Below are 20,233 nucleotides of genomic sequence, written 5' to 3' on the forward strand. Positions count from 1 at the left end.
TGATTCTTTAATGGTAATCTGCGTTATTGGCATCAGAATGGTTTCAAAGACTCTAAAGGTAACACTATTAAGCATAAAACTCTTTGGGTAAAAGTGGTAGACCTGAAAGACAGGTTGCCAAAGGCTCATGTTGTACAGACATTGGGTCATCAAAGTGTGGGAACACACGCTGAAGTAAATTCATTGGCTGACGAAGCGGCCAAATCGGCAGTTGCGTCTGCTACTGTAGCTGTGATTACACATTCACAAACATATTGACAAAGAAATACTGGCAGCTGTATATTCTACAAGCAATGGCACTCCCTTGCCTAAGGGCTTTCCAGCTACATATACATACCATTTATGTGAACATAATACAGGGAGTGCAGAATTATTAGGCAAATGAGTATTTTGACCACATCATCCTCTTTATGCATGTTGTCTTACTCCAAGCTGTATAGGCTCGAAAGCCTACTACCAATTAAGCATATTAGGTGATGTGCATCTCTGTAATGAGAAGGGGTGTGGTCTAATGACATCAACACCCTATATCAGGTGTGCATAATTATTAGGCAACTTCCTTTCCTTTGGCAAAATGGGTCAAAAGAAGGACTTGACAGGCTCAGAAAAGTCAAAAATAGTGAGATATCTTGCAGAGGGATGCAGCACTCTTAAAATTGCAAAGCTTCTGAAGCGTGATCATCGAACAATCAAGCGTTTCATTCAAAATAGTCAACAGGGTCGCAAGAAGCTTGTGGAAAAACCAAGGCGCAAAATAACTGCCCATGAACTGAGAAAAGTCAAGCGTGCAGCTGCCACGATGCCACTTGCCACCAGTTTGGCCACATTTCAGAGCTGCAACATCACTGGAGTGCCCAAAAGCACAAGGTGTGCAATACTCAGAGACATGGCCAAGGTAAGAAAGGCTGAAAGACGACCACCACTGAACAAGACACACAAGCTGAAACGTCAAGACTGGGCCAATAAATATCTCAAGACTGATTTCTCTAAGGTTTTATGGACTGATGAAATGAGAGTGAGTCTTGATGGGCCAGATGGATGGGCCCGTGGCTGGATTGGTAAAGGGCAGAGAGCTCCAGTCCGACGCAGACGCCAGCGAGGTGGAGTACTGGTTTGGGCTGGTATCATCAAAGATGAGCTTGTGGGGCCTTTTCGGGTTGAGGATGGAGTCAAGCTCAACTCCCAGTCCTACTGCCAGTTCCTGGAAGACACCTTCTTCAAGCAGTGGTACAGGAAGAAGTCTGCATCCTTCAAGAAAAACATGATTTTCATGCAGGACAATGCTCCATCACACGCGTCCAAGTACTCCACAGCGTGGCTGGCAAGAAAGGGTATAAAAGAAGGAAATCTAATGACATGGCCTCCTTGTTCACCTGATCTGAACCCCATTGAGAACCTGTGGTCCATCATCAAATGTGAGATTTACAAGGAGGGAAAACAGTACACCTCTCTGAACAGTGTCTGGGAGGCTGTGGTTGCTGCTGCACGCAATGTTGATGGTGAACAGATCAAAACACTGACAGAATCCATGGATGGCAGGCTTTTGAGTGTCCTTGCAAAGAAAGGTGGCTATATTGGTCACTGATTTGTTTTTGTTTTGTTTTTGAATGTCAGAAATGTATATTTGTGAATGTTGAGATGTTATATTGGTTTCACTGGTAATAATAAATAATTGAAATGGGTATATATATTTTTTTTGTTAAGTTGCCTAATAATTATGCACAGTAATAGTCACCTGCACACACAGATATCCCCCTAACATAGCTAAAACTAAAAACAAACTAAAAACTACTTCCAAAAATATTCAGCTTTGATATTGATGAGTTTTTTGGGTTCATTGAGAACATGGTTGTTGTTCAATAATAAAATTAATCCTCAAAAATACAACTTGCCTAATAATTCTGCACTCCCTGTATACCCTATGCTACACTCCCTGGAGTTGGTGATCAGCTGATTCCCAACTTGGACAGCAGGCTAGGTTTAGTGAAAGCTGTGCATAAAGGTGTTGCTTCTGCTCCTGCGGGTGTGAAGCTACAATTTCACTGCTACAGCAGCATTATTGGTGGCATGGCTTATACATGCAGGCCAAGAAATATGTCCTTTGTTGTGACAGCTGTCAACAAATGAAGTGCTCCACAGTAGAACACCCACCGGAGACACGCCTGTTCATTTCAAACATACCTTTCGGCTGCATTTATTTGGACCATGCAGGTCCTCTTAATTCGGATGGTGCATTAAAATGTATCCTTCTTGCTGTTGATTCTTGCTCTAGATTCCTTTGTGTGTCCACAGCGTTCGGCTGATGCTCAAACTGTCATTAAAGATTTGCAAGCCTTTTTCAGGACTTATGCATGGTGTATTTTCCACTCTGACCAGGGCCCCGCTTTCGTTTCCAAAGCGTACAGGGACTGCATGGTTTTGTTAGTGGTGCATTATTCTTAACTGTAGGAGGCTGGATCATTATATGGTGTACATTTATAGGTGAGGCACCCTGCACTGAGTCCAGCAAACCCTTAGTGATAGTGTAAGTAGTTCCTAATAACCAAAATTCTCGAAGGGTAAGGCCTATCAGGGAGGGTGTAAAACAATACCACAAAGTCAGACAGTGATTAACAAACAAGAAAGAACCACATCAGTTTTGGAGAAAATAATGTATTATTAGTTCAAACACAGGCACTAAACTGACTTTGATATATCTCCTAACTGGAGATGTGAACATACAAAAATATACTTTGAAACAGGTAGGTAAACGCATGGGATGAGAAAGTCACAACCAAACAAGAATGACACCCAAAGATCCTAGGGGCTGGGGAAGTACTAAAACACCAGAGGTAAGTAGCAAGGATTCCCTAGGTACCCATGTGCAGAGATGTTACCCTAGGTCAGGTCTCCATAGGATTACATGGGGAAGACGCTGTTAGAGTTTTCATGTTATAGGACCCTTCCCAGAGGATCCTGAGGAAACTCGTTGGGACAAGGAAGGTTTGAGAATAACCTTACCCGTGAATACCCAGAGAAGTTGAGTACTAGGAGCATAGGTGCATAGGGGTGAAGTTGTGTCAGAACCTCTCGTTGGCTCTGACCTTGGCTGTCCAGCTGCTGTTGTGATCTTTGGACCAGGTCGATGGAACCCAGGTGTGGATTCCAGATAAAAGGGACCTGCGAAAAGAGGGAACAGAGTCCAGACCACCTGGCCATGCCCAGGGGGTGCAGGATGGCAATGCCCACCCCTCTTGGACATGTGTTCCTATTGGATAGTGGTCATGGAGATGCAGCAGTGGCATCCAGGTGATGCAGAAGGATCCCAGGAGCTATCCCACGCTGGTCGTTGAATTGCATAGTGGTCAGCAGGACCACCAACAAGCCTTGGCAAATGCAAACAAAGAGATGCAAGCAGAGCTGCAGAGGGAAGGACCAAGAGACATAACCTTCACAGGTTAAGTCAGGACCAGCCCTCAGCAAGAAGGAGAGCCAGAAGAAATCGATAGAGACCCCATGAGGACTTACTGGCAGCAGGTACAGGGAGTCACAGGGAGGCCTCAGCAGCACAACAAAGAGGGATGCACAAGTTGGAGGAGTTGCAGGGAGGTCGTCAATCTTGGAGCTGTGTGATGCTTGAGACTGGGGCTTCTTGGAGCTAGGAGGTCTTCGGACTGAAGATCCAACAAGCCTTGTCAGCGACAAACAGACACAGTGGTTCCGTTCAAGCACCTCCAACGAGGGACCACAATCTTCCCAGTTGCAAAGAAGATAGATCAAACCTCTGGAGAGCCACAGAACCACCACCTGTGTTGCAGAGCCTTGAAGAGTCTGTGGGACAGCAGGATCCACAAACCGGTTGTTGAGGTGCCTGCGGAACTGGGGATTGAACCTTCACTACAAGGGAGATTACTTCTGGATGTCCCTAGTGCAAGCAGAGTCCTTGCAATAGCTAGGGACAAAGTTGCAGTAGGAGCCTTCCTACCAGTTGAAGTTTCGGTCCCCCTTTGCAAATTAACTCCTATTATCATCTTACCAATCAATTTTAATAAACCAATTTTATTACACAAAACTAAACATTACACGTATGTAGTTTGCATCAAATTTTTTCACAAACTGACAGAAGATGAACTTTTAAGAGACAAACTGCTATGTGAAACTGATGTTATGGTTTATGTACATTTAGTTGTTAATTGGTATATTACATTAATACAGTATTTTTGTTTCTTTCAGTTGATTCATTTTTTTCTATCTTTTGGAAACAATTTCAGAAAGCTTGATTGTAATTTTCTTTCAAGATCAAATCAATATTATTTTGATCTGTTGTTGCAGGGTCCCTAAAAGGAGTGGGGCTGTCAGGAAAACTATTGCCAGTGTTGTTAAGTTCTTTCCTCAGCAAACACGATTTCCCTTTTCCTTGTACGTTGGCTGCAGCGGAGTCAACACTCCCGGTGGCTCTTGCGGAGGCTGTTTTTAGAACTAGCTTCTTCAGGTTTAACTGCCACTCAAGATGGTGGCCGCAAATCTTTGTGATGTCAGCGCTCTAGTGTTTCTACCTTAGTCTCATGCTGAAGCTTCTATCCAGCTGTTTCTCTCTGGGTGCCTTGCACTTCAACTGTCATCCTGAGGAGAATGAACAGTGTTCCTGAGGCACTTCGTTTCATAGAGAATTCTTCCAGTTTTTAATAATTAATTATTTTTCTTGTTACGGTGTGCACACCAGCTACTTTTTCCCTTCGGGAGAAGCTGAATTTCTTCCTTCTTCCAACAACTGGCTATCGGCTTTCTGAGGAGAATTTGTTTTGGAACTTCAAACAACTGCAGTAAGGAATCCTTTTGTATGATTTCAACTTGCCAATATATATATATGTACTTATATATTCAAAAGCTCTTCGCCTTGGAGATTTGCTGGTCAGAGACAAACCTCAGTGCTAATTCCTAGAGACTGTGATTGAGAAACCTGGACCTTGAAAAGGAGTTTTTTTTTTCCTGTTAAAGACATTTACAGATTGTATATTTGTGAACCTTTGAACGGTTCTCGAGAGACCCTTGGCTACCTCTGACTCCTAGAGAAAAGAAGATATTAAGTTAACATTGTTCTCTTAGAGAGAGGCTAGTCTCTCAAAAGATCCAGGTTAGGAGAATAATAGAATTGGGTAAATGTGAATGGCTAAACAGTTGAATGTGCAGTAGGAATGTACTTATCTATGCTCTTATTGCATGACTGCAGGTCCTTCCTTTAAAGAAATCCCAATAAGAAGAAAGGTGCAGGTTACAGAAGCACACACTGAATATCCTATCTTCAAGTGGGAAACACAGGCTGGAACTGGATCTGGAGACGGTCTCTCTTTTTCTATTCCCATTCCCCTTTCCCCCTAGTGGATGCAGGGTTCAGATAATCAGTAAAGTCTGAGCATGCATCTGTTGGAGGGAGTTGGGTAAAATGCATCTGCTCCTGTGGAAGTTTGATTTAATGGGTAATCTCCTGACAGGGGGCATAGTCCGGTGCCTACTTTATCCATTTGGTAATCCAGCACTGGAATCCAGTGTACGGGTCACAGAAGTGTCTTGAAGAACCTTGCAGACGAATCTTGCAATCAAATCTAGTAGACAAATCTGGCGTCCACCGTCAGGGGATCCCGTCAGAAAACCAGGAAGGGGGTTGGACGATTTCTGTAGTGACCCACATATCATGGGGGGGATCAGGAATGCTACTCTACTGGACTGACCAGTCAGATGCTCCCAGGGGCCTCTGCTCATCTTATTTACAAGATGGCAGAATCAAGTGGCCACCTGGCAGAGCTCTGGGAACCTCCCTAGGGGCAGAGCTGGACAGGGGGGGTGGTCACTCCCCTGTCCTTTGTGTGTATTCACGCAAGAGCTGGGGGATGCTGCACTGGTGAAAAACAGTTTTGCAAGGAGGGCACCAAATGTGCCCTTCAAAGCAGTTTGTTGGCGCTCATGAGCATCCCCAACCTAGCCCAGAGACACCTATTTCTAAAAGAGAGGTGGGAACTCATCTCCTCTACAGGAAATTCTTTGTTCTTCCTTCCCCTGCCCGAGTTAAGCTCAGCAGCAGGAAGGCAGAACAGAGCCTGGGCTATGCAGCAGCACTGGCTTGCACGCAGACCATCCAAGGCTGCACAGGCAGACATGGGGGATCCTCTGGAGGGGGGGGGAGGATAGGAGTGGTTGAGAACTCCATACCAGGCCCTCTTTGGCATAGACATGTATGTTCCAGACCTTGATGGTCCAGACACTGCGGTGACTGCCAGGCCTTTTGACGTCAATGATCATTGTACTGTCCTACAGGATTGGCAACACTTTCGTGACTCACATGCAAGCATCCAATTGAAGATGTCTGCCACTGCTGGAATCAAGGAGAAACCAGAGCCTTCCAGCTGGATCCCACAAATAGGGGAATTCGTCAGAGAGAAGGTCACAGTAAAGAAGGAGTTCGGCCCAGAATACTGTTCTCCTGTTCCAATCCTTGGCATACAAGGTACATGAACTGTAATTTTGCCACCGCTTGCTGGTTCCAAAGACAGTTCTTTTGTCTGCATTGGCCGCAAGAACTCCTCTCACCGCAGCTGATTCTCCATAGCTGGGGTAGGGGGTCCTGGAATCACATTGGTTGCTTCCAATTTCCTCTGCAAATACCAGCCACAATGCAGTCATGAGTACTGCACTTCCGCATTTATGTTGATAATTTGGTTTCTTCAGATCCACACCTCAGTGACTCTACCAGTTATCTAATACCACCTGGGGATCCCCATTTCTCATGAGACCGGTTCTGTTTATTTTGTGGGTACGGATGACTTTTCATAATACTCTTTTGACTCTGTATCTTTAACTCTACACTTGCAAGTCCAAACTAGTGGTTATTGTGGCCAAAGGACACAAATGGGTGTCATGCTCATTTTTTAAATTCCTCACAGGTGTTGAAGGCAAGCAGGCCAGACCCTCATTATTACCCATCTCAACACTCAGACATGGTCGACACATATTCAGTTGAGAAGGTATGTCAACAATGACTTGAACATTCCACACTGCCTGCAGTTAAACAACATCTTTCTCTTCTATCGGAAGACATGGACCTCTTTAATTTCTTGTTGGGTCCGAGGTGTGCACGTTCAAAGATATTTATTTATCCTAACTATAATGACATTTCGAAACTGTAGCAGATGGAAGCAGCTGCACGTTTAAGGCAACTTGATCAAGATAATTTGGATAAAGTACTTGCTGTTGTTGATAACTGCATTAACACATTGGCCCTCATTACGCCTTTGGCAGTCTTCCATGAAGACCGCGAAAGCCGTGGGCGCCAGCAGACCGCGAAAGCCATGGGCGTCAGAATACCACTAGTGGGATTCTAGTGCTTGTGGGGTGGGAGCGCCGTCTACCGGTGACAGGGAAGAAATTCCCTGTTACCGGTAGCCTTCCCGCCATGCTTTTCATGGCATTGCTACCACTGCGGAAACCGTGGTGGAAAGCCGGCTCCTAGTACCACCACCAGTCTTCTGTGGAACATCTCTGGCCTGGCAGTATGAGTGGAGATATGGCGGGTTGGCCACACTGATAATGTAGCGGTCTGCACCGCCAGCCTATTGGAGGTGGGACCGCCACCTTGACCGCTAGGATCAAAATGAGGGCCATTGTCTTCTCAAATATACAGTTTGAATAATGTTGTGTCATCAGTCATTGATATTATGCAAAATGATATGTCTGTATTGCACAATGGGCAAAGTCAGCTTTGCAATTAAGCTGGATACAACAGGTCCTTAAAAATGGCCACGTACCTTGGCGATGCCTTAATTCAAATCACCTATTTCTGTAATTTAATCTGACCTGTAAACAACAACTCATGGCTCAAAAAGATGCTACATATGCAATGTTACATATCTAGAAGTTAGACAAGATACCCTTTACCACTGCAGAAACACCATCCGCAGTTTGGCTAATACATGGAGTAATATTGCTTCTTATTTCAACATTCCAGTTCACTTCTTGCATTAAACATTTCCCCGTGGATAGATATGAGACCCGGGGATGGAGCTTTAGCCACAAGATACGGTAACTCTCCTTTGAATATTGTTGTGAACGGATGGGTCGGTAAGAGTTCCTTATTGTAAAAGAGTGCGACTCCTCTGTTGGACACTCATTTGCGTACAAACATGTTACCATTCACGGCTGCTGTAATGTGTTTGTTACAAATTTGGCCTGTTTTTTTTTTAAGTTATTCCAGTTCCTGCAATCCCACCCACTCTTCTTCTTTCTACAATGGCAGTTATATGGTTTTAAATGATCAGGACTGCTGTGGAATGAAAGCTGGGATCCCCTATATTCTTTCAGCTTCCCAACTTGTGAAATGTGGTAATAACATCCTTTTCCCTCCCAAACATGCATTTTTTGTTCGTTATGGCCTTCCATTCAAACTTTGAAGGCAGATTTCAATAAGTTATGCAGACTCAAAGCCTTATGGTTTCAAAATGAGGTAGTGTTACCTTCGGCTAGAGAAGCTTATGAAATTTAAGTCACTAGAACGTCTAGCGAAATACTGTCACTCTTATTTACAAACCTTCCGTTACATTGCGGCGAGTTAGTAAAACGCATTTTAATGCGGCCAATACTGCCAGCATAGCACTTTTTTTTTTTTTTTTTTTAAACCAGAGGCACTGGCTTGGTCAGTACCTTCCAGCACATTTTGGGAATTATACCGGCTTTTAGTCATTCATTATTTTCCAATATTTTTAGAGGCATTCCCTCAGTGTTAGTCCTCAGCTGCCACATTTTGGTCCTATTTTATTACTGCGCAATGGATGTGCCTCGTCAAAACCCTCTAATGCTGGACCTGCCAACAATCCAGCAGTGCCGTAAGCATATGATCCAGCGGCTTGGAGCACAGTTACCTTACGAACTAGACTTTGGCTGGTCACTGTCATTCTGACCGGTCTGGTTTACTTGCGTTCAGCCCCTGTTCCACTGCCTATGGTGGGCATCGGATATCTGCCCTGCTCTGCAACCTCCTGTTCCTATGGACATGAAGCAGTTGCTGAGCCCAATAAAGACCCATTTCCTGAGTCGTCCAATAAACTTGCGCTTGCTTGAAGATGCTTGGTATGAGTTTCATCCCACCGGGTAGATGGGTGCATCAGCACCAGGATTACTCTCCTCAGATGTACATAACACAGTTGCAGCACAATTGTGGCACATTCATTTTCACTAAGGTTACCAGCTTCCACTTCTAAGGGCCCAGGGTCTGGATTTGGCACCACTTAGCAAGTCAGTACTCTTAGCAGAAGAGCCCAGGCACTGACAGATGTAGGCCTTGATGTCCCTGGGACTTCACAACAGGAAGGAAGCACAGTTAAGGCCCTTGGAGAACCTTGGAAAGCAGGATGTAGAAAGCAAAGTCCAGTCCTTTCACTTGCAGGACAGAAGTAGCAGGCCAGCACAGTAAAGCAACAGGCAGTTCCTCCTGCAGCATCTGGTTTTCTTCCTGGCAGAATGTCCTCAGTCCAGAAGTGTTCTGAAGTTTGGGGTCAGCAGTCCTATACTTATATTAATTTCTGTCCTTGAAGTAGGCAAACTTCACAGAAAAGTCTTTGTAGTGCAAAAGACCCTGCCTCTCCCTGTCCTCGCCGCAGACACACTCTAGGGGGTTGGAGACTGCTTTGTGCAAGGACAAGTATAGCCCTATTCAGGTGCAAGTGTCAGCTCTACCCTCCACTCTAGCCCAGGAAGACTCATCAAGAAATTCAGGACACCCATCAGCTCATTTTGTGTTTCTGTCTAGAGTGAATTCACAAACAGCCCAACTGCCAGTCTGACCCAGATGTGTATTCCGCAGCCAGGCAGAGGCACAAAATGAATAAGAAAGAAAATGCCCATTTTCTGAAAGTGTCATTTCAAACTTACAATCTAAAAAACAAATTCACCAAAAGATGTACTTTTAAATTACGAGTTCAGAGACTCCAAACTGCACATCTCTATGTGCTCCCAAAGGGAAGCTGGACTTAAAAGATATTTTTAAAGCAATCCCCATGTCACCCTATGCGAGAGCTAGGCCTTGCAATAGAAAAAACGAATTTAGCAGTATTTCACTATCATGATATGTAAAGAGCACTAGTAAATGTCCTACCTTTTAAATACACTGCACCCTGACCATGGGGCTGCCTTGGGCCTACCTTATGGGTGACTTGCATGTAATGAAAGGGAAGGTTTGGGCCTGGCAAGTGGGTACACTTGTCAGGTCGAACTAGTAGTTCAAAACTGCACACAGACACTGCAGTGGCAGGTCTGAGACAAGTTTACATGGCTGCTCAGGTGGGTAGCACAATCACGCCCACTAGTAACATTTGATTTACAGGCCCTGGGCACATATTAGTACACTTTACTAGGGACTTACTGGTAAGTCAAATATGCCAATCATGGAGAAACCAATCCAATTTAGACAGAGAGCCCTTTCACTTTAGCTCTTTTCATCACAGGATCAAAACAGGAGGTCAGAAGCAAAAGGTATAGGGGAAACAACAGCAAGAGCTAACAGGTCTAATACATCTGTGTATATATTTCACAAGTCCAATAGCATTTATCATTTTATAAGATATACATTTCCTGATAAAGGAAAGCTCTGTAATGAGAGTAGCCGCATCAGATTCATAACCAGAAAACAATTGCCGTTTACCAACCTGTACCTCAGAAAAAACATCTTCAAATAAAAGAAAAACATTTTGGACCATCCACTTTTAAAAATGTACTTACAAAATTGGGAACTACAAAAAAAAAAAAAAAAAATTTAAACTGCAACATCCACCAAATAGGAAAATGCGCCTTTAAAATACTGATTCTCGGGTGAGTGGTGCTTGCTTTGGGACTGAGAAATTAACTCCCATCAGCCATTCCATTTCATTTAGTAATCAGATAAGTAATAAAATCTCTGATAAGAACAGGATGGATAAGTCAATTATGCAGTCGGAAATGGTATAATTGTTGGAGAAATATCGCTGGCTAATTCACTTTTCCTTCCCCAGCAAGGGATCTCCACGTTCTAAAGAGATGCCTGACCGACCTCTGCATCAACTCTCATGTGCAATTCAAACTACATTGTAATGGGGACAAAATGTATACACTGGCAACAAATAGCACCTTTTTAAATATCAGGTAAAAAGGTAGGGTGAAAGATAGACATATTAGTTGCCTCATCTCTCATAGAGCTTGTTCACTTTCAGATAACACAGCTTAATACATTCCGGTATCCACCTGCAGATCGAGTGCTTATTGACAGGTTTTTCAAAGATCTGAAAATAAGAAGAGACAAAAAGGTGTCTGGACTGCCTGAAATCAATAGTGTTTACCATATCCAGATTCATGAAAGCTGAATTAGAAAACCCACTGCTCACTGTACACCACTGGAAGATTCCGAGTCTAGGTTGTTCCTCAATCCATAAGGGAAACATTCATGCTCGCTGTCATCAGATGCTGAAAGTAATCTGACAACAACAAGGAAGCAATTAGTTTCAAACCCTTCTTCTGCCATGTGCACAGTTTCAAGATCAACTTCAGCGCCAGAAAAGTCTGAAAATGTACTTGTAAGATCTTGAAGCAACACCCTCTTAAGTGCACCACTTCTCTTTAGTGTCTTTGTCCCTGTCCACCTGTGCACGTTTGGATAAAGCAAGTACCCACTCAACCCCACCACTCCACCTCCCAATATCCACAAATTATGTACATACATGCGTACATACACATATTTGTGCTTATTGTATCATTCCACCAATTGAGGACTTGCAATGCACAGAGAAAGATCATAATCTTATAACTTCAAATTCCGTATGCCTGTGCCCGGATGTACACAGTGAGCATGTGTACAGGTAGCTATTTGCAAGTAGGTGTACACAAAAGGAAATAATGGCACTTAAAGGAACTACTTTGTGTGTGAATATGCTCCTTTTGAAAGGGCAGCATGCCATAATTCAAAGTGAAGTGAGCTGACACATTGCCCCTTGTGGCATGCTGGAGTGGGTGGAAGAAACGTAGGGGTGACACAATCACAGACTAGTGGATAAAGTCTACCTGAAAAACACAAATAAGGAACCATGTTATACATACTTTAAGTAAAATGAAAGGATTGTGGCGAACACAGACCTAAAAAAGCCAGTCAGTCTGGTATTGGCTGCCAACTTCCTGCCTTTGAGAAATAAGGCATGAAAGAAGGTTAAAAAAAAGAAGGAAAGGAAGGTTGGAAGAAAGTAAGGCAGGCAAAAAGGGAAGGATGAGGAGCAAAAAAAGGAAAGAAGGAATGAAGGAAAGCGAAAAAAGGAAAGAAGGCATACAAATAAGGAAGGAAGGCAAAAATGAAAGGAAGACAGGATGGAAGACAAGGATGAAGGTAAACAAGGAAGGAAGGGAAAAGGAGGAAAGAAGGAAAAAAGAAAAATAGAAAGTCAGAAAAAAGCCAAAGAAAGAAAGAAAGAAGAGAAAAGGAAAGGAAAGGAAAAAATGAAAGAAAAAAGGTAAAAAAAGGCAAAAAGAAAGAAGAAAAGAAAGAAGAAATGAAGGGAAGAAGGCAAAAAGAAAGGACAAAGGAACTAATAAAGAAATAAAGGAAAAAGGCAAAAAGAAAGAAAGAAGAAAAGAAAAGGAAAAAGGAAAGTAGGCATGAAAGAAAGAAAAGCAATTCAAAAAAGGAAAGAAAAAGGAAAGAAGGCAAAAAAGAAAAACAAGGAAATAAAAGAAAGAAAGCCGGCACAAAAGAATGAAGGGAAGAAAAAAAGAAAAGAAGGCAAAACAAAGGAAAGAAGAAAAGAAAGAAGGCATAAAAAGAAATGAAAGAAGGCAAATAAGGAAACAAGGAAAGAAGAAAAGTAGGAATGAAAGAAGGCAAAAAAGAAAGAAAAGAAAGGAGGACAGAAGAAAAGGAAAGGAAAAAGCAAAGAAGAAAATAGGAAGGGAAGAAGGGACTAAAGACAGAAAGAAGAAAGATAGAAAGAATGAAGGGAAAAATGGAAAGAAAGAAATGAAAGAAGATGGAAAGAACGAAGAAAAAAGGGTTCAAAATATCACATATTGAATACTAAAACACAGATTACACCCTACCTACGTTTACATAAAAACATTGCAAGAGTGTTACAAATTAAGCACAATGGAGTTTGTTTTTCTTCCTGGTCAAGGTCTATTGAAGAGTCATAAGTGAAACTGAGTCTAGGAACACACTACATGCCCCCACGATATTGCAAACTGGTTTGCCAAATTTTGTGGCCAAAAACTATACAATTGCGGCTAAAAATAGCCAAATTTGCAGTATTTTTGTGACAGGCACACAATGTGCCTGTCACAAAAATGCTGTAAGTAAATCAACACCACGCAGCAAACCCGAACTGAAAAAGGGGATGCGTGATGCCAGAGAGAGTGTAGAATACAATTTAAAACGTGCACTCTCACTGGCACCATCCTGACATCGCTTCCCAATGTAAAATACATTCTGCTGGAGGGAGCTGTTAAAATGGCTCCTCCACCCTCTGCCACTTTAATATTAGGTGGGAGGAGGCTGGAGAGAGATACTTAACACCTCTCTGAAGCTAATGCAGGAAGTAAACGGGGCAGGGGGGCAAGGAAAAAGTGACAAGAGACGGCAAGGAAGAGAAAACTGGGAAAACTGGAGGAGGCGTCTAAGGTGGGGGCCTGGAAAAAGATGACAGGGGAAGGGTGAGTGCAAGTTTGTTTTCTTTTCTCCTTCTTGGAGGCCGTCTCCTGCAGGAAGCTTGTAGTGCTGTTGCCTCGCACAGCAGCAGAGAGAATGAAAACACATCTCTTCTGCCCAGCTATCACAAAGGCAACACTAAAGTAATAAAAGTACAAATAAAAAAAACACTGGCACTGAAGGGCGGCTTTGCTCATTGTGAAATAGCAAAATACAGAGGGTCATTATGAACTTTGCGGGAAAACCCGCTGGGTTCAGTGCCGGCGGTCAACAAAAGACCGCCAGCGCGCAGAAGCCCCCGCCGGCCACATAATGTACATTCAGCTGGGCTGGTGGGCGGAAACAGTGTTCCCGCCAACCAGCCCAGCTGAATGCAGGGCCTGAACATTGACTTTGGCTACAAAAGGAGCGTCCAGCAGCACCAGTCGCGCCCGTGAATCGGGCAATGAAATGTGTGACGGGGCTGTGCAAGGGGGCCCCTGCACTGCCCATGCCAAGTGGGCAGTGCAGGGGTCTCCAAAGGGGCCCGGAGGCACCCATTCCGCCAGCCTTTACCTGGTAAACCGCCAAGGAAAGGCTGGTGGAAATTGCCTCATTATCCGGCGGCCAGCGCTGCTTGAATTGCTGCCCTGTCGGATATGTAACTCCGCAGACTTTCTGTGGTGGAGTTACAAAAGTGGCGGTCTGCCATGAACATTATATTGTGGTCTGGACCGCCATGCCAGTGGCAGTAATTACCGCCACCGCCCACATGGCGGCCCAGACCGCCATGTGCAAAATGACTGCCACAGTCACTCAAGTGGTTAACTATTGGCTTAAATAGGTGCACCAATTGCCCTAATCTGTATGCTGCATTGAGAGGAAACAAAATGTGAATGATACAACAACATACCAATGTAGAGAGCTTGCTGATCGCCGGTTTAAGTAGTAGATTATACATATTACTTTATTTAAATCAAAAAGGCTAATACCAGAACTAAAAAAAGAAAGATAGAAATATGTGCCATTGTTTGGAAAAAATGATGGTGTACAACCTTCATTCAGATAGCCAAGGAATAATGTAAGATCAGGAATTTGGCAGACTCTATTGCTAGAGAAAATACGGTTTATGACTAACTTGCTGTAGTTATGATAAGACGTTATTCAAATGCAGAAAAAAATAATAGAAAATAGGTATTAATTGATTATATTGAAATGCTGCTGCTTCCAGTTCTGTTGTTCATGCTTGTCATTACTAACTACAATTGCTCTATCTACAAGACATTTGGCAGAACTCAGTTAACATTTCAAAGCATACTCACGCTGACATCATATACCTGATTTCCCCTTCATGCATACCTAAGCTATTCAAGATATCACAACAGTTTCACATCTACTGATCATATATCACACCATATATTTTGCAGCTTTGTGGTGTAAGGAGCCACTCCCAAATAACAGGGTAAGGAGCACATTTTGAGTACCTCCTTTCAATGTACAGGTAATCAGGGTGCACTGATGCTGTCCCACATGTCCAATTAGCCCCAATAACAAGGGTCACAGTGTTTTTCTAACAATTTATGAGAACATGCTTCCCACATAGTGCCTAAAGAAATTTTTTCTCCAACTGGCACAACTGTCACTTTCCCTTATTTGATGGCTCAACCTGTGGAGTTGGCACAATGAAGATTACTAATTTGAGAACTGGAGAAAGAAGAATAACGCCATCATATTTAACGGATTAGAGCCAGTAATTTTAAGCGTGAGCAGAGAAACATGGTATGGGATTTTCAATTCCCTCAGGCTCTAACTTCCATATCTGTTACACTGACTGCCATTAAATAAATTGTGTACAGGAATCTAAATTTGGCCTTTGTGATGGATCTGCTGAAGCCTAAGGAAGAGAGACCATTGGACAATCTTAACGCAAAAAGAATACCATGCTGGCTTTAAGAAGATGAGTTATGGACATTTTTTAACTGCACACTTGGTATAACTTGAAACCAGTTACTAGCAATACAGAAAATAAAAGGAAAAGAGAACCAAAATAAAAAGAAACTTGGTATTTTGTCATTAAGAGTTGCATTACTGCTGAGCAGAGATGTCACAAAGTGAATACGGAAGAACACTTCAAAGCAAACAACCCACTGTCTAATATCCCATTACCAACATCATTATTACCACAAAACTCATGTGGTGGATTCTCAGCATATTTGCAGTGAAAAGGAGCATAAAAACATTCATGAGGAAGGAAAATGTGAAAGAATACACAAAGGGTCTACAACATGACCAGATAAGACACCAACTCAATGTGCAATTCAGGTTAAGACATCTTCAGAGCAGCACTCAAAAACTGTGGAACCTCACACTGAAAAGACTAATGCGTGTCATCAGGTCTGGGGCACACCATCTGAGGAATTAAGGCTGAACAGACCAGCCTACTGATGGCTAAATCGAGAAGGTAAATACAGGGACCAAGTACCCTGAAGCACTCTAAAGCTTACCGCATGCAACTAGAACTCCAGATCACTGGTAATAAGCACAGGCGGCACCAAGTTGGGCTAATGTGCTAGAAGTGAGAACCTCATCCTTAATGCATGAATTAATTCATTCACTTCTATAGCGCACAGCTACTGAAGAGTGTCACAGATCAGGTAGATAGAGGCCTTAATAGCTGGAAAAATTGGGTTTTTAATACTTTCATGAATGCAGTTCCATTAGTGGTATTTCTTAACTGCAGAGCGGCGCTGCTACGAAGAAAGAGCCCCCTTCACTCTTTTTCCTAAATCGGGGGACACCTCAAGAATGAGCTTTCATGGAGCACGGAGATCTCAGAGGATGATACTTGTGTATCGTTAAGTTCAAGTATTTCATGCCAGCATCATGTAGCAGGCGGTGGGCGATCATTATAGCTTTAAAGATGACACTTTTATTAACAGGGAGCCATTGAAGTTGGTTGCGAAAGGTTGTTACTGGCGACTGATTAGGGAGTTTAAATAGTAGTTTAATCGTGGTGTTCTGGACCACTTGAAGGCTATGTGTCAAGGAGTCAGGAAGGCCAAGATGAAGGGATTTGGTGTAGTCCCGCCAAGATAACATCAAGGCTTGAATTACAGTGTTTTGAGCATCCCAAAGTAGAAAAAAAAAAAAAAAAATCAGAGTTCTTAGCATCGAGAGGCAAGACCTGACTACAAAAGCAATCTCCCTCTTCATAGTCAGACCACTTTCAAATAAAACCCCCAAGGTTTTAGCTACATTCATCGGGGAGGAGGAGGTTGGCAATCTGTGGGCCAGCAGCCCAATCAACCAGACAGGGGGTTAGGGCCAAACAGCAACATTTCAGTTTTGTCTGGATTCTACAAATTGAGAGAGCAGAGTGTTGACCAGTTTCTCCAAGATTTATGCAGCTGCTGGGAGGAGATAGGGCGAAAAGTGGATACAAGTGCTGGACCTGCATTAGGTTTTTTCAACAGCGAAACCACGTCAGCTGTCTTCCAGGCGCTAGGCACACCTCCTGAGCGTAAGGCTAAAGTAAACAGTGTCAGATAAATAGGACAAATTATGTCAATAATCTGAAGCAAAATGGGGAGTCAGACTTGCAACTCAGGAAGTATTCTTTTAGGGTGTCCTCTGATGGAGGCAGAAAACACTTTTGTCTGTCCCCCAACACCAAGACTGAGGGGTTGTCAGAGAGTGTGAAAGACTCCCTATCACTTAGAGCATTAAGGTTCAATTAAATTATTATAATTTTGTTCCTCCTAAAAGGTATTCAGCCTGCTACGCAGGTTTCCATCTGCAGTACAAGGCGGAGCAAACATAGAAGAATATAAAAAGTGTGATACAATCTTAAAGATTTCCTTAGGCCTGTTCCTAGCCTCATTAACCAGTTTGGAATAATAATTGCCTCTGGCTAATTTAAGGTTGTTGCGAAGTACATTGAATGGTGCAGAGTAAAGAACATTATTTTCACTTTTGTACTGCTGTCCCCATCTGCATTCTAATCTCTTACAAGATTGCCTTTCAACCATTAGCTCTGTTGTAAACCAAGCGGCAGAGGTGAAACAAGACTGGGTTTTTTTGGGACCACGTTGCAGGGGCCACCTTGTCTGCTGTAGCGGAGAGCCAATTGTTTACTGGCGTCTTATCTACTACAATTTCACCCGAGAGGCAGGGAGCTGTGGAAGCAAGGTGATCCACTGGGATTGGGATTTTGTTCCACGCACAAGAAGGTAAACTTGTTAGCTTACTGGACACTGGCTTATGGATGAGGAGAGACCACGAAAAAGGTAAGATAAAGAGGTCGGACCATACCACTCATCTAGGAGCTTTCGGAGCAGTGGGTGTGATGGAAAATATTACATCAATTGTATGTCCAGCCTAATGTGTAGGGCCAGAAGGAGTCAAAGAGGGCTCAAATGACATTAATGTTTCTAGAAGACTCCTGGCTACTGCGTCTTCCCCCATGTCATGTTAATAATCTTGGGTGCCAATGCCTGCTCAAGAGATTTAATAAAATACCCTGCGCGCCCTGGGGTACGGTAAATTAACATCCCTAACAATGGGATCGGAACATAAATGGCATATCATTAGTCCAAACATGGTGGCAAGAAGGCATGGACACTTTGTTCTTGAGATTAAGGTAAAAGCCAGCAGGAGTGGATGTAAATCAATAAGTATTCTCAGATTTTTAAAAATCTATTCCCAACAAAAAGAGATTGTTAAGTTCATATGCGCAAGCTATACTTGAAAAGGACACAAATGTGTACCCAGACAAACAATTCATAAATGGCATCTCACTCACATCTGGCCTATTTTCAAACTGCTCTAACAGCCTAAAAGGCAGCAATTCAGTTCATTAAAGCAGACTCCCAGAAGACAGAAGTTTCAGTTTATGGTCTCTAAGTAGGTTCTGTGAACTACTATTCTACTTAAATTACACTGTGAGTTGCAAACTCTCTTGGAATGGCAGGTACATTCCAATCTGCATAGAATGTACCTGCATCATAGATTCAATTGAGTATGAAACATGGATAGCTGATTTTCGGTAACATCTTAACTAAACTGTAAATTCCATTTAAACAGGTTTTAAAAGCTAAGAGGACATGAGGCTTCTAGAATTAGTGTCTGGTTATATCTATACCAGATCATCAAGCTCCCCTTCCACCACATCTTGGACACAGAAACAATCCCAAGAGTGCAATACCATTACTTGTCTTTTCTCTAAACTCTCAACTTACACTGAGGGAGAAAATATATCAATGTTAAGAAATTAGCTTAGAAAACTTGACCAGCCACAACGTTTTGACTCTAGGTAAGCAATTTACAGATCTTGTAGAAATTATATTGAGCCTTACTTCACGTAAAGAGGACCTGTGGGTGAGACAGCTGTGAAGCAGGTAAAAAATACTGTCTTGTCATATTTGATCCATTTAACAAACTGGGTGCAGTTGCAGTTATTTATGTGCCAAGTCCAACCAACCATAATAATATATATGATGGTCAATGTACTTTGTCTATACCAGGGGAGGACAATGACATATTAGATTAATGAGCTGGTCACCTGTACTTGAACCTGTTGCTGGCTTTTTGACAACACTAACTCCCCTTCCACATCCAATTTAGAAAAATACAAAACTAAATGCAACTTTAATGCAAGACACATCACTATTCATGGTGTATCAAATAATATGTAGTTCTCTATCAATATGTTTTTGTTATGTATACATTTATGAAATCGTATTACTGGTCACTCTCTATTTGTAATCTGATTGCATTAAAAGGGGAGGCAGAGGAACAAGCAGTTTATGTGGGAGCGGGGCACTGGATGTGGGGTTGGAGAGACCTCGGCTGTTAAGAGTCTTCATCATGGTTGGCTCAGTGACCTTCTAACATGAGTGGGCTTTCATCACCTAGTCATTCAAGTACTGAAAAATAAAACTGTTGTAGCATTAGAAGAAAGCTGTATCCACCTAATTTTATTTGAAAAATGCATGTAGCACTGATTTTAGGCAAAAGCATAGGACTTTCAGCTATTAATGTTGTCTGAATACTTATAAGAACTGATGTTTGATATGTTTATTGATAAGCAGTATGTAAAAATGCTTGTCCTGTAAACTACAGCAAAAAGAACATTCATTGTTCTTTTGCCCCCCCCAAGCCACCCCACTTTGGACGCAGCCATATGGAAATCGGTCTTGACCCTGCTCCCCATGGGAACAGTACAGCCCGAACAACCAAGCGAGATAATCCTTGGACTGGAAACAAGCATTCTGGAACCGGTTTCAGGGTATAACCCCTCAACAGCAAGTCTAGCTTATATCCAGTGGTGCAGTGAGCATGGGACCCACGTCTAGGCATACCCTTCCCACTTAGGGTGACAAAAGCAAAAAAATTGATGATAGATGGAATGGTGAACAATGCAAACATTCAGCCCAGTCACAAAGATCTACTAAAGTTTCTCCTTCCATAGCGGATGAAGACACCCTCAGCTGCACTAGCTGGTAATTCTAGAAAGACAGACTTACAAACACTGCCTTTCTGCGCTGATGATGCTGTGAAAAGTACAGTTAAGTG

The 20,233-nt window shown here is 42.8% G+C and overlaps 1 protein-coding gene across 1 annotated transcript in view; it reads right to left on the reverse strand.

Annotated features, from left to right (window-relative positions):
- The window catches only part of HDGFL3 (HDGF like 3), a 407,249-nt gene that overhangs the window by 138,351 nt on the left and 248,665 nt on the right, over nt 1-20,233 (reverse strand). The window lies entirely within an intron of this gene.

Source organism: Pleurodeles waltl, chromosome 3_1 (genome assembly GCF_031143425.1).
Source record: "Pleurodeles waltl isolate 20211129_DDA chromosome 3_1, aPleWal1.hap1.20221129, whole genome shotgun sequence".
NCBI classification, from domain to species: Eukaryota; Metazoa; Chordata; class Amphibia; order Caudata; family Salamandridae; genus Pleurodeles; species Pleurodeles waltl.